This window comes from Gopherus flavomarginatus, chromosome 1 (assembly GCF_025201925.1).
Source record: "Gopherus flavomarginatus isolate rGopFla2 chromosome 1, rGopFla2.mat.asm, whole genome shotgun sequence".
NCBI classification, from domain to species: domain Eukaryota; kingdom Metazoa; phylum Chordata; order Testudines; family Testudinidae; genus Gopherus; species Gopherus flavomarginatus.
The window spans coordinates 232,821,928-232,835,394 of record NC_066617.1 but is presented as its reverse complement, the minus strand read 5'-3'; the positions used below and the strand labels follow the sequence as shown (position 1 = coordinate 232,835,394).

The following is a 13,467-nucleotide window of genomic DNA, read 5'->3' as shown; positions in this document are numbered from 1 at the left end:
AGAAAATTAATCTTTTAAAAATAGCAAAGAGTTCTGTGGCACCTTATAGACTAACAGACGTTTTGGAGCATGAGCTTTCGTGGGTGAATACCCACTTCATCAGATGCATGTAGTGGAAATTTCCAGGGGCAGGTATACATATGCAAGCAAGAAGCAGGCTAGAGATAACAAGATTAGTTCAATCAGGGACGATGAGGCCCTCTTCTAGCAGCTGAGGTGTGAAAACTAAGGGAGGAGAAACTGGTTTTGTAGTTGGCAAGCCATTTACAGTCTTCATTTAAACCTGAGCTGATGGTGTCAAATTTGCAGATGAACTGAAGCTCGGTGCAAATAAGTGATGGTCACATTAACACCACCCTACACCGAAAACCTACCGACCGCTATGCCTACCTTCATGCCTCCAGTTTCCATCCGGGCACACCACACGATCCATTGTCTACAGCCAAGAACCAAGGTACAACCGCATCTGCTCTAACCCCTCAGACAGAGACCAACACCTACAATATCTCCACCAAGCATTCTCAAAACTACAATACCCACACGAGGAAATAAGAAAACAGATCAATAGAGCCAGACGTGTACCCAGAAGTCTCCTACTGCAAGACAAACCCAAGAAAGAAACCAACAGAACTCCACTGGCCATCACATACAGTCCCCAGCTAAAACCCCTCCAATGCATCATCAGGGATCTACAACCCATCCTGGACAATGATCCCACACTTTCACAGGCCCTGTGCGGCAGGCCAGTCCTCGCCCACAGACAACCTGCCAACCTGAAGCATATTCTCACCAGTAACTGCACACCGCACCATAGTAACTCTAACTCAGGAACCAATCCATGCAAAAAACCTCGATGCCAACTCTGCCCACATATCTACACCAGCGATACCATCACAGGACCTAACCAGATCAGCCACACCATCGCCGGTTCATTCACCTGCACGTTCACCAATGTAATATATGCCAGCAATGGCCCTCTGCTATGTACATCGGCCAACCTGGACAGTCTCTACGGAAAAGGATAAATGGACACAAATCAGATATTAGGAATGGCAATATACAAAAACCTGTAGGAGAACACTTCAACCTCCCTGGCCACACTATAGCAGATCTTAAGGTGGCCATCCTGCAGCAAAAAAACGTCAGAACCAGACTTCAAAGAGAAACTGCTGAGCTTCAGTTCATCTGCAAATTTGACACCATCAGCTCAGGATTGAACAAAGACTGTGAATGGCTTGCCAACTACAAAACCAGTTTCTCCTCCCTTGGTTTTCACACCTCAGCTGCTAGAAGAGGGCCTCATCCTCCCTGATTGAACAAACCTTGTTATCTCTAGCCTGCTTCCTGCTTGCATATATATACCTGCCTCTGGAAATTTACACTACATGCATCTGATGAAGTGGGTATTCACCCATGAAAGCTCATGCTCCAAAACGTCTGTTAGTCTATAAGGTGCCACAGGACTCTTCGCTGTTTTTACAGATCCAGACTAACATGGCTACCCCTCTGATATATTTTTAAAAAATGAAACTTTAGATATTGTGCAGTCATATTCTGGGGCAGGTGGCCAATTCTGTGGCCAGGCAATTGCAGAAACTATGGACCCTCTTTATGCTGGTCCTTTACCCTGCTTTATTTATCCCAATATTTTATAGCACAACCACACTTTTAAAAATTCTTATAGAAATAGCTACTGTAACAGTTTCCTCCCTCATCTCCCATGCACAAGGGGTTATAGAAAATATTTCTTATTTTAATAGCTTATTAGAAAGTGTTCATTGTTTCCAGGTCCCTGCTTCTACTTCCCAGTAGGAGACAGTGGCTGCGGCTGTGCCAAGGTACATTCCTGCAGGACTCATCGGGGCAAGAGCAAGGAACTGACCATTAGAATTCGGGCTGAAGTGCACTGATTTTGGAGACCAGAAATGACAGATGTTTCTCCTGCAAAAGGAGCCCAGTAACGGCATCCAACCACAGCAAGTTACGGGGCAGGCAGCAAACACATAGTCTGGGGAGAGGAGCACAGAGACAGCTGAATAGGCATTCGAGGCAATGTGGAGGCTACTTCTGAAGAGCCACCAGAGGACCAGGAGACACTGCTTTCCTCTAGAGCTGCTCTCGTCAGCAGGGTCTCACCAGTTCTTTCCCCAGCAGCTGCAGCTGCTCTTCCAGGCTCCCCTGGAGGGGAAAAGCATGTAAAGGAGAGTACAGGAGCCAGTAAGAGCAGCTGCAGATGCCAGCAGAATAAGCAAATAAGCAGGACTAACTTCAGAAATTTCAGCGCCAGGAGTAGCTCTAGAGGAAAACAGAATCCTAGGCTCCCAACTGGGCTATTCAGATACAATCCCCTAGTATCCATAGCCCAACACAGAGCACTCCCTCCCTCCTCCAGCTGGAAGTACTCAGGGTTTGTCACTCTCCCCATTCCTGGGAAGTGTTTTTCACATCCCCAGGCTCTTGGGGTTTGGCAAGACTATGAGGGATTTCTTGTCCCATAGGCAGTCTCTAGACATGGGACTGTATCCCTCAGTTTTCTGGCACTGGTATGATGAGCCCAAATACAGAGCAATGCCCTCAACCCCCTAACTCCTAGAAGGAAACAGAGGCAGGAGCCGACACGCAATTCTATCTAAAACTGAATTATGAAAATAAACGATTCAAAAAAGAGTAAGGAGTCACAGTAGCTAATGCATCAAAATTGTAAGAGTGGGTTTGTATATTAAAGCAACTTGCTAAGCCCTCACCAGAGTGGTATGATAGCTGAGCATCACAGTTCCTCATAGCAGTCTGGTTGTACATCCATCTACAACTGAGAGGAAGCCAGGGAGACAGGCCTATGTTGTAGAGTGAAGTGAGACTGACCCTGGTAGCGAGCTGAAAAAGAGGCAATGAACTGCAGATGGAAAACTGAGACACAGAAAGATTAAGGCCAACATTTTCAAATGCAGGTTCCTAAAGATAGACACCTATCTCCATAGTAAAGCACGGACAGATTTTCAGATACGCTGAACATCCTCAATTTCGACTGGACTCAATAGGATCTGCAGATGCACAGCACCTCAGCATTAGATTAAGTGTCTCAGCCAAGGCTGCACAGCAACCCTAAGGCAGAGAAAGTAATAGAGATCACATCTCCTGACTCTGGGTTTTAACCACCAAACCACCCTTCCTACATGCTAGCCACTGAAGAGTCAACAAGTGATGTGAAGCTCAGGCTGTATTTGAAACCCAGGGATGAAAGCCAAGTTCCATTATAAATATCCTAAGCCAGGGGTCGGCAACCTTTCAGCAGCGGTGTGCCGAGTCTTCATGTATATACTCTAATTTAAGGCTTAGAGTGCCAGTAATACATTTGAATGTTTTTTAGAAGGTCTCTCTATAAGTCTATAATATATAACCAAACTACCATTATATGTAAAGTAATCAAGGTTTTCAACATGTTTCAGAAGCTTTATTTAAAATTAAATTAAAATGCAGATCTTATTAGTTTAGTGTGATCCTTGCTTTTCCTTGCTGAGTTTTCCAGTGTCTGGTGGCACCTATTTAGATACTTTAAGCTGCACACAGGCTTCTGAGTGATCAGTTGATAACCAGCTGGCAGAAGGTCAGCGGCTGGAACCCCAGATCGGCAGCTGAGGTGAGTGGAGCTGGTGGCTGGTAGGGCTGAGCAGGGCCGGAAGCCTGGACCCTATCTGGCAGGGGGCCTGCGCTGGAACTCCAACTGGAAGCAAGGTGAGTAGGGCTGCAGAGACCCCGGCAGGCAAGGGGCCAGAACCCCAGAGCAGCAGCAGGCTGTCCGCCACTGCTCTGGGGTTTCCACCACCAGCTCCTGCCAGCTGGGCTCTCAGCCTGCTGCCAGCCTGGGGTTCCTTCCCCTAGCCCAGCAGCGAGTGCTGAGTGGGCCCCGGCTGGTAAGGGGCCTGCAGCGGGAACCCCAGAGTGGCGGCAGGCTGAGCTGCTCAGCCCGCCGCCAATCTGGGGGTTCCACCACCGGCTCTTGCCAGCTGGGGTCTCAGCCTGCTGCCAGCAGTGGGAACCCCAGAGCGGCAGCGGGCTGAACAGTTCCACCCGCCCCGCGTGCCATGAAAAATCGGCTTGCATGCCACCTTTGGCAGGTGTGCCGTAGGTTGCTGACCCCTGTCCTAAGCCTTCCAGTGCCTCCTTTAAATTAGCTATTATTCTTATAGCAGCAGCAGCTAAACAGTGCAGTCTTCAGGGTTTGCAAGCTGTGTTGCATCATTATGAAATTCACATCCCCATGTAGAAAAGCAATATATTTTTATATACTTAAACTATCTCTGAAGAATACAAGACTGAAGGGCTTTTCCAAAGGATAACTGCATGCTATTTTTTTTTTAATTTACCATCTAGTCTTCAAGGATCATCCGTGTTCCCACATACTCTAAGAACTAAAGACTAACTGTCCTTTGTGAAATTACTGATACGAGGGCATGTCCACCCATCTGCTTCTATCACCCCTCAAATGAACCTAAGTCTAGATTCTGGAAGTGCACAATTATAGCTATATTTCAAGACAAAAGTACATGTTGGGGAGGTGAAAATTCTGCCACTGCCTCCCTGCATGGGGAAGGGAATTCTTCTGTTGTCTGCCTCCTCATGCAGGGTCCTGAACGCTGTACCAAAGAATTTTATCAGCAAAGGTAAGGCAGGTGAAGATTCTACTGCTATAGGAAACATCATCATAATCAAATTCCTAGAGCCTATGGAGAGCCTCTATTGCTACAGGGCTGCTGCTGCTGGGAAACGTAGTGCCTCAAGACCTGGGATACAGCAATGAACGACAGCTGCTTCCCCACCTCTCCATGCAGCTCATGAAGGGGTGTGTATACTAGAGTCATTTCCTTGGTCTTCAGGAGACAGTCCGATCTCAGAGGTGCTATCTCCAACGGAAGAATCTGCAGTGATTCAAGTACTGGGAAGAGGATGCTGACGATTCAAGCGGCAGCAGTGCTGGCAGAGCCACTGAAATCAAGAGGACATGTATGAAGGGAGTGCATGTGGGATGACGATTCTGCCACCAGCCACCCTGTTCTGACACTGTGAGCAGTGGGAGAGAAGAGGAAAAGATACTGGCAACCAAAACCAAGAAACTGCTAGGACCTCTGGTGGGAAAGAGTGCAGCTGAAGAATGGGGAGGAAAAATTACTGTACTTTGGGGAGAAATAATGGTAGCAAACAAACCTATCTTAGTGATCTGTTTGATACTTAGTCCTGTCATGAGTGCAGGGGACTGGACTACAAGACCTCCTGAGGTCCCTCACAGTCTTACGATTCTATTTGGAAGATTATATGGTTCCAAAGAAACACACACTAACCTGTTTAAATTAAAAAAAAAATTATAAACTTGGTGATATTTACATAAATTAAAAATAGCATACTGAAAAATTCCCAATTTAATCCACCAATCTTTACAAAATAGCCAAAGGCAGTAATCTTTACTGAGACGAAACAAAGAAACAAACTGATTTTTTCAAGATGAAGGGGAGGGGGAAGAGAGTATGAATTTGCAAACCTCTTAAGTTTCAAATTCTCATGTGTAACAAACATCTAATTTGATCACTCCAAAACTTTTCCTTTAAAGGCTTCCTCTGGCTAGAAACCATGTCTGAAACATTGTATTTGGACGAGTTTTGGTAAATTGGAGAGAGGACGTGTACATGTAGCCATTCAAAACTGGAGTTCTAATGGAAAAAGCTAGGCACAGCAATAACAATGCACAGACTGCGATGCTTCAATAATTAGCTGGCATGACTGTAATTTCCTCTGCTTTTCTTTGTTTTTAAATACAGGAAACTACTCCATTGCCATTTTATTATTGTGGTACAGCAGTCTGTGCATTGTTAATTCCATTATTAGCCTTGCATTATAGCACTACACTATTTTCCCTTTTAATTACAAAAAAAAAAAAGCGAAGAGAAAAATGGTACGTAAGAAAAATCTAAAAGGTGAGTAATGTTTTAAAGACTAGGTTAAAAAGTGTGAAATGGAAAATATGTGCACCGAGAAAATTTGCTGAATTGCAAGTCCTGACAAACTACTTTTATGTTATTGTATGCTTTTATGTTATTTTAATTCTTAAAACATGTTCTTTGAAAACTTAAAAAGGCCAGTGTAATGTATTTTGTCCTTTACATCCAGTATTCTTGACAATTTGGTATTAGTACACTACACATCTGACATGTGCAATAATCCGGAAAAATGACTTCATGTTTTTCTCTCAGTAGCCTGAGGGAAGACATGCAACCACAAAACGTCACCTGCAGGTTAGATTAATGCAGTGGTCTCCAATCTTTTTACGCCTAAGATCACTTTTTGAATTTAAGAGCAACCCAGGATCTACCCACCCCTTCCCCAAGGCCCTGCCCCTTGCCCAAAGCCCCACCTCGCTCACTCCATACCCCCCCGTCATTCCCTCTCCCCCACCTTCACTCACTTTCACTGGGCTGGGGTAAGGGGTTGAGGTTTGGGAGAGGGTGCAGGATCCGGGCTGGGGCCAACGGGTTCACAGTGTGGGAGAGGGCTCTAGGCTGAGCCTGGGGCAGAGTGTTGGAGTTCAGGAAGGAGTGAAAGGTGCAAGTTCTGGGAGGGAGTTTAGGTGCAGGAAGGGGCTCTGGGCTGGGGCAGAGTGTTGGGGTGCAGGATGGGGTGCAGGGTTCTGGCTCCAGGAGGGGGGGGGGTCTGGGCTGGGGCAGGGTGCAGGAGGGGATATGGGGTGCTGGCTCCAGGAGGGAGCTCAGGGCTGGGGGTTGGGATGCAGGAGATGTTTTGGGGTGCAGGAGGGGATTCGGGGTGCTGGCTCTGGGAGGGGGCTCAGGACTGGGGGTTGGGGTGGGGCCTCCCGCCAGGCACCACTTACCTCTGATGGCTCCTGGTGGGTGGCACAGCATGGCTGCCACTAATTCAGGCGCCCTGCCTACCCTGGCCCCACGCTGCTCCCAGAAGGGGCCAGAGCACCTCTGCGGTCCTTGGGAGGGAGCGGGGGGCATGTGGCTCTGCATGCAGTCTCTCTCTGCAAGCACAGCCCCCGCAGCTCCCATTGGCCACAGCTCCTCATTCCCAGCCAATGGGAGCTGTGGGGGCAGTGCTTGCAGGAAAGAGCAGCACGCAGAGGGAGACACCCCCCCCCCCTCCGTCCCAGGGCTGTGTTGACTGCTTCCGGGAGCGGTTTGGGGCCAGGGCAGGCAGGGAGCCTGCCTTAGAGGCAGTCACGCTACACCATTGGTGATGGCGATCGACTGGAAGATCCTCTAGGAATGATCAGTCAATCACAATCGACTGGTTGGTGACCACTGAATTAATGGAATTACCAGGTCCACAGGGAACCAAACACAACAGTCAGCATAGTCCAATAAAATAATAATCATTTAATCATCATAATAATTTACAAAGTAAAATAATTAAATCACTACAAAAATTCTGAATGTATTGAAAGGAAGTTTTCTTATAACTCATTGCTGGATAGAGATGAGTGGGCAAGTGATGGGTATAGTGAAGGACAGTGTGAAGTAGGTTAACAGCACAGCTGTGTTAATACTGTAACTACAGTATGTGATTAGTGTGATAATGTAACTGATTTGTGAAATTATGTCAGTTAAATTTTGCTCACAGAATTAGTTCGGCGTAGTCTAGGAACATACACCTCAGCTGTAACATACATACTGATTATGTGATCACAAAGAGAATATGGAGAGCTGCAGAGCACTCGAGCAGAACTCAAGGAAAGAAAAGGTGTTTTAAAAGAGAGGCCCTTGCAAAGAAAAAACTCTGTCCCTCCTGAAGTGTTCAATCAGGCAGCGAGATTCAGTTTGCCAGTTTCAAAGGCTTTAGCGTCAAAGTAAAGAGCCACTGCAATGCACACTGCCAGAACACAAAAAGACTTTAGTAGCCTATAGGTTCTTGAAATTGGCAGTGATTCCTGGGAGGAGAAAAAAAGCATAACATCTTAAAAACAAGCTCCGTTATTTTCTTTTTTTCCTTTCATGGATATATGGCTATAAAGAATAGTATTGTGGCTAACTAGTCTTGACATATATGAGTGTATTGGGATACAAGTAGATTTAGGAGCCTTCATTGATTAAAGCGACAAAGAGTCCTGTGGCACCTTATAGACGAACAGAAGTATTGGATCAAACATAGCCTGTCTACTTTAACTGCCACTTTTTCTTCTCCCACCTTGTTATTATTCACTTTCCCTGTCTTTCCAAAATACTGCACCTCCAGTCATCATCCTCTCCCATCATTCTGACATTTCATCCCCCACCCCTTGAATTTTTATCCCTCTGTTCATATAACATTCAAACACCCTGTCCTCACCTTCACCCTGTCCTCACTGCACATCTCCATCCTTGCCTACATTTCAGCTCTTCTTACAGTCCTCCCACACCCTGTGGTCTACAAGATCCTCTCTACTGAAGTCGGTGAGAACCTTTCTGTTAACTTCAAAGGTCTGTAGATCAGCCATTAAAGAAGGATGCTTTTAAAATAAAATGGGTTTAAGTTTAACTCACTCTTTGCACTGAATGAGGCAGGATCCTGGTGAAAAACAGTACGTGATCACAGAATAAAGATCGCCATAATGCATACGCACAAAGAGGTGGAGTTACCGTTGTACAGTAGTTAGTAACTTTTGAGTACTTGAAACTGTAATAAATAACATTCTTGTAATGTGTTTTTGTATGTAACTGTAATAACAATCAATGAGATAGCAGCAGCTGGGTAGGATGGAGATAAATTTGTCTATTCACCTTTCTCACCAGCATTATCCCATGTTCCTTAATCTCCACCCAGTGGCCTCTCCTCATTGCCCCATTTGTCTTCTTTGCCTACTCCTGATTCCATGACTTTCTGTGTCCCATCCAATATCGTATGTCTGGAATAAAATCCCAATTAACATACATCAAGTTCTTGCACTATAATCATTCAAAAGAAAAGTCTAAATCCCTAACTTCTCTGTAAAGCATGCTTCCCTCAACACCCATAAAAGACCACGTCTGTTTATTCTGATTTATATTATATCAGTTTATTTTCACTTGTATTATTGGATTGTTAATTTCTTGGGGTGTAGATTAGTTAATTGTTCAGCACACATTGTTGTGTGTAGCACTATGGACTCTTATGGCAGATACAAATAATTAATGACAAGATATTGAACTTGAGCCCCCTCCATGGTCACTGGGCTACCAGGTCAGAACCAAGTCTGGCTGTGATGTATTACAAAGAGAAAAATACCTGACAGAAGATACATACAAGGCAGATAATGTGATCACTTTTATCTGCCTTGTCTACCTTTCCTTGAGGATCAATACAGCTTCAAGTATGAAAGACAGAACAAGATAGTGTCATGACAGAGTTCAGCTTCATGAACCCTCTATAAATTTCATTTGGCTTAAAAACAGTGCTCAGGAAAATCTATAGCTCTATCTAATTAAACATAGCAGCACTGTATCTTTCACTGTCCACAGGGTCTCAACAGAGCTCACCACTACTCTTTTACAGCACACAGTAGAGAACATAGTATTTTCCCCTCCCTCTGCTTAGCTACGTCCTTTTTTTGAGCAACTCCAACAGAACGTATAAAAATCTATTTTATTTATTTATTTATTGGTCAGAAGCAGAGTTATTCCTGAACGTGCAGATGGTGTATTTTGTGAATTAATAATAAAAGTTTGCACTTAAATAGCATCTTTCCTCTGAGGCTGTGGGGGCAATTTATAAACATATAGTACTTTATTAATTTAGCCTCAATATTTCTACGAAGCAAGTAATCATCATTATCTGCGATTTACAGATGAGGAAGCTGAGGCACACAGAAGAGCCTGATTCTGCTTTCACTTTCCCCATGGTAAATCAAGAATAACTCCACTGAACTGAACTGAACGGAATTACACCTGTCAAAACTAGTGTGAGAGCACAATCAAGACCTCAGTGTCTCACCAAGGTGTCCCAATAAATCTGTGCTACAGCCAGGAACAGAAGCCCTAGTGTCCCAACTCAGAGCTATGGGCCTTCACTAAGAGGCCTTCCTCCCTCTTATAACTGAGGCACAGAGATATTAAATAACTCGCTCAAGGTCACACAGCAAAGTCTGTGGCAGAGCCAATAACTGACCCCAGATCTCCTGAGCACCAGGCCTTTGTCTTAATCATGACAATCCTCAAATACCCACCATGGATGAAAAAAAAAAACCAAAAAAAAAAACGAAAACATCCTTCATTTCTAAATTGTCTTAACTGTAGTTCTCCAAGTGTATTCTCTATCTTCAGATTAAGATTTCCAGCAGTGGACAGAGGCCTGTCTCTGCCACAGAACTCCTCACACGAGTACAGGTTGCACATTGTGTGCTAAGCTGAGTTTCTTTATGTTGCTTTTATGTTATTTTCCTTGAGCAGTGTATTACACAGAATCACAAAAACATAGGACTGGAAGTGAAGTTTTTCCTAATGTCCAACCTAAACTGCCCTCGCTGCTATTTAAGCCTATTGCTTCTTGTTCTATCCTCAGACATTAAGGAGAACAATTTTTCTCCCTCCACTTGTAACAACCTTTTATGTCCCCTCTCAGTCTTTTCTTCTCCAGAATAAACAAACACATTTTTTTCAATCTTCCCTCATAGGTTATGTTTTCTAGACCTTTATAATCATTTCTGTTGCTCTTCTCTGGATTTTCTCCAATTTGTCCACATATTTCCTGAAATGTTGCGTCCAGAACTGGACACAATATTCCAGTTGAGGCCTAATCAGCAGAGTAGAGCAGAAGAATTACTTCTGTGTCTTGCTTACAACAATGTGCTAATAAATCTGGGAATGATGCTTGCTTTATTTTGCAACAGTGTAACATCGTTGACTCATATTACTCATGTAATCCCCACTATGACTCAAATATCACTTCCTGCAGTACTCCTTCCAATTTTGTATGTGTGCAACTGGTTGCTCTTTCCTAAGTGGAGCAGTTTGCATTTGTCCTTACTGAATTTATTCCTATTTATTTCAGATCACTTCTCCAGTTTGTCCAGATCATTTTAATTTTAATCCTATCATCCAAAGCACTTGCAACCCCTCCAAGCTTGGTATCATCCGCAAACTTTGTAAGTGTATTCTCTATGCCATTATCTATACCATTGACAACGATATTGAACAGAACTGGATCCAGAACTGATCCCAGCAGGACCCTACTTTCCCTTCCAGCTTGACTGTGAACCACTGATAACTACTCTCTGGGAACGGTTTTCCAACTAGTTATGCACTCACCTTATAGTAGCTCCATCTCTGTATTTCCCTAGTTTGTTTATGAGGTCATGTGAGACAGTAGCAAAAGTCTTACTAAAGTCAAAATAGATCACATCTACTGCTTCCCTCCTTATTCACAAGGTTTGTTACCTGGAGAACAATTGATCACTGTCCTCTTATCAGGTACCCTCCCCACCCCCCAAGTCTTCTTTTCTCAAAACTAATCATGCCCAATTTTTTGAAACTTTTCCTCATAGGTTGTATTTCTCATTTTTCTGGCTCTCTTCTGGACTCTATCCGATTTGTCCAGGTTTCCTAAAGTATGGTGCCCAGAATTGGACACAGTACTCTGCTGAGGCCTCACCAGTGACAAGCAGAGCAGCACATTTACCTCCTGTGCCGTACACGACACTCCTGTTAATATATCCCAGAATATTAGCCTTTTTCGCAACTGCATTACACTATTGACTCATATTCAATTTGTGAAACAATATAATCCCCAAATTCTTTTCAGCAGTACTACTAGCCAGTTATTCCCCATTTTGTAGTTGTCCATTTGATTTTGCTTTCCTAAATGTAGTACACGTTGCATTTGTCTTTACTGAATTTCATCTTGTTGATTTCAGACCAATTCTCTTATTTGTCAAAGTTCTTTTGAATTCTAATTTTGTCATTCAAAGTGCTTTCAGCCCCTCCCAGTTTGGCATCATTCACAAATTTTATAAGCATACTCACTCCATTAGCTAAGTCATTAATGAAAATATGTAATAGTACTGAACCCAGGTCTGACTCCCTACAGAACTCCAGTAGATACACCCTCCCAGTTTGACAGTGCACCACTATCTCCTCTTTGAGTACAGTCTTTCAGCCAGTTGTGCACCCACCTCAGCCATTTCATTTAGATTTACATTTCCCTAATTTTCTTATGAGAATGTCATGATTGTGTTAAAAGCCTTTCTAAGATCAAGATTAACCCCTTTACTTAACTTACACATCTACTGCTCCCCCACTACCCCCATCCACTATGCCAGTAACCCTGTCAAAGAAGGAAATTAGGTTGGCTTGGCATGCTTTGTTTCTCACAAATCCATGCTGGCTACTGATTGTTTAATAATTTGTTCTTGAATCTTTCCAGGTACTGAAGTTAGACTAACTGGTATATAACTCCCCAGGTCCTCTTTGTTTCACTTTTTTAAAATAGGTAATATGTTTCCCATCCTTAATGGTTCTGAGACTGCTTCAGCTAGTTCCTTAAGTATCCTAGGATAAATTTTTATCAGGCCCTGCCAACTTGAAAACATCTAACTTACATAAACATTCTTTAACCTCCTCTTTATATAATGTAGCTTGCGTTCCTTCTCTCTTGTTGTTAATGTGAATTGTGTTGAGTATTTTGTCACTAATAACCTTTTTAATGAAGACTGAAGTAAAATAGGCATTAAACACCTCAGTCTTCCTGATGTCATCAGTTATTAGCTCGCTTTTCCTGGCTAAGTAGAGGACCTACACTTTCCTTTGTCTTTCTCTTGCTCCTAATATCTTTAAAGAACCGCTTCTTATTGTGATTTATATTCCTTGCTAGGCATAACTCACCGTGTTCTTAGCCTTTCTGATTTTGCTATTGATTGAATGTGTACACTTAAGCCTGTGTGTTTCAGCATTCCAGATATTCTCGACTTTAAGGATTTAAACAGCAGAATGTAATTTACAAAAAATTCCTACTTGCTTGATTAGATTTTTTTTTTAATTCTTTCCCTCCTCTCTCCCTCCTTAATGCCCAGAAAGGATAGCAGAATTACAATGAAAGCTCGTTCTATTAAGCATTTATGCCGAATATTTCCCATGCAAATAACATGGGGAAAATGATTTTTTTCACATTGTTTCCTCAAAACAGATTGTAAACTTGCCTGTAAAGTTTATTTGTCTATGCAATAAACTATAAATCAGCATAACAAGACACTTTGTTTTCTTTAAAGGATTTCACAGAGATAAAGATGACTTGGATATCTCCAAGGACTGAGACTTGCAAGAAGTCCCCTACTGATTTTTTTGGCTAATATGCCCCCTTCTATTTTCCCAGAGCTGCACTTGAAGCTTTGAATGTGAAAGAAAAAAATATTTCCTGCACAACACTGAAGGGTAGCAAGGGGGAAGAGAGGTCTTGGAATTTTTACTGTTGGGTGAGCCAAAGAAAAATAAAGCAAATGGCTACTCCATCTTA

At 43.3% G+C, this 13,467-nt stretch overlaps 1 protein-coding gene across 1 annotated transcript in view; it reads right to left on the bottom strand.

Annotated features, from left to right (window-relative positions):
• GEMIN8 (gem nuclear organelle associated protein 8) overlaps positions 1-13,467 on the bottom strand; it is a 44,599-nt gene that overhangs the window by 17,508 nt on the left and 13,624 nt on the right. The gene's annotated exons all lie outside the window — the stretch shown is intronic.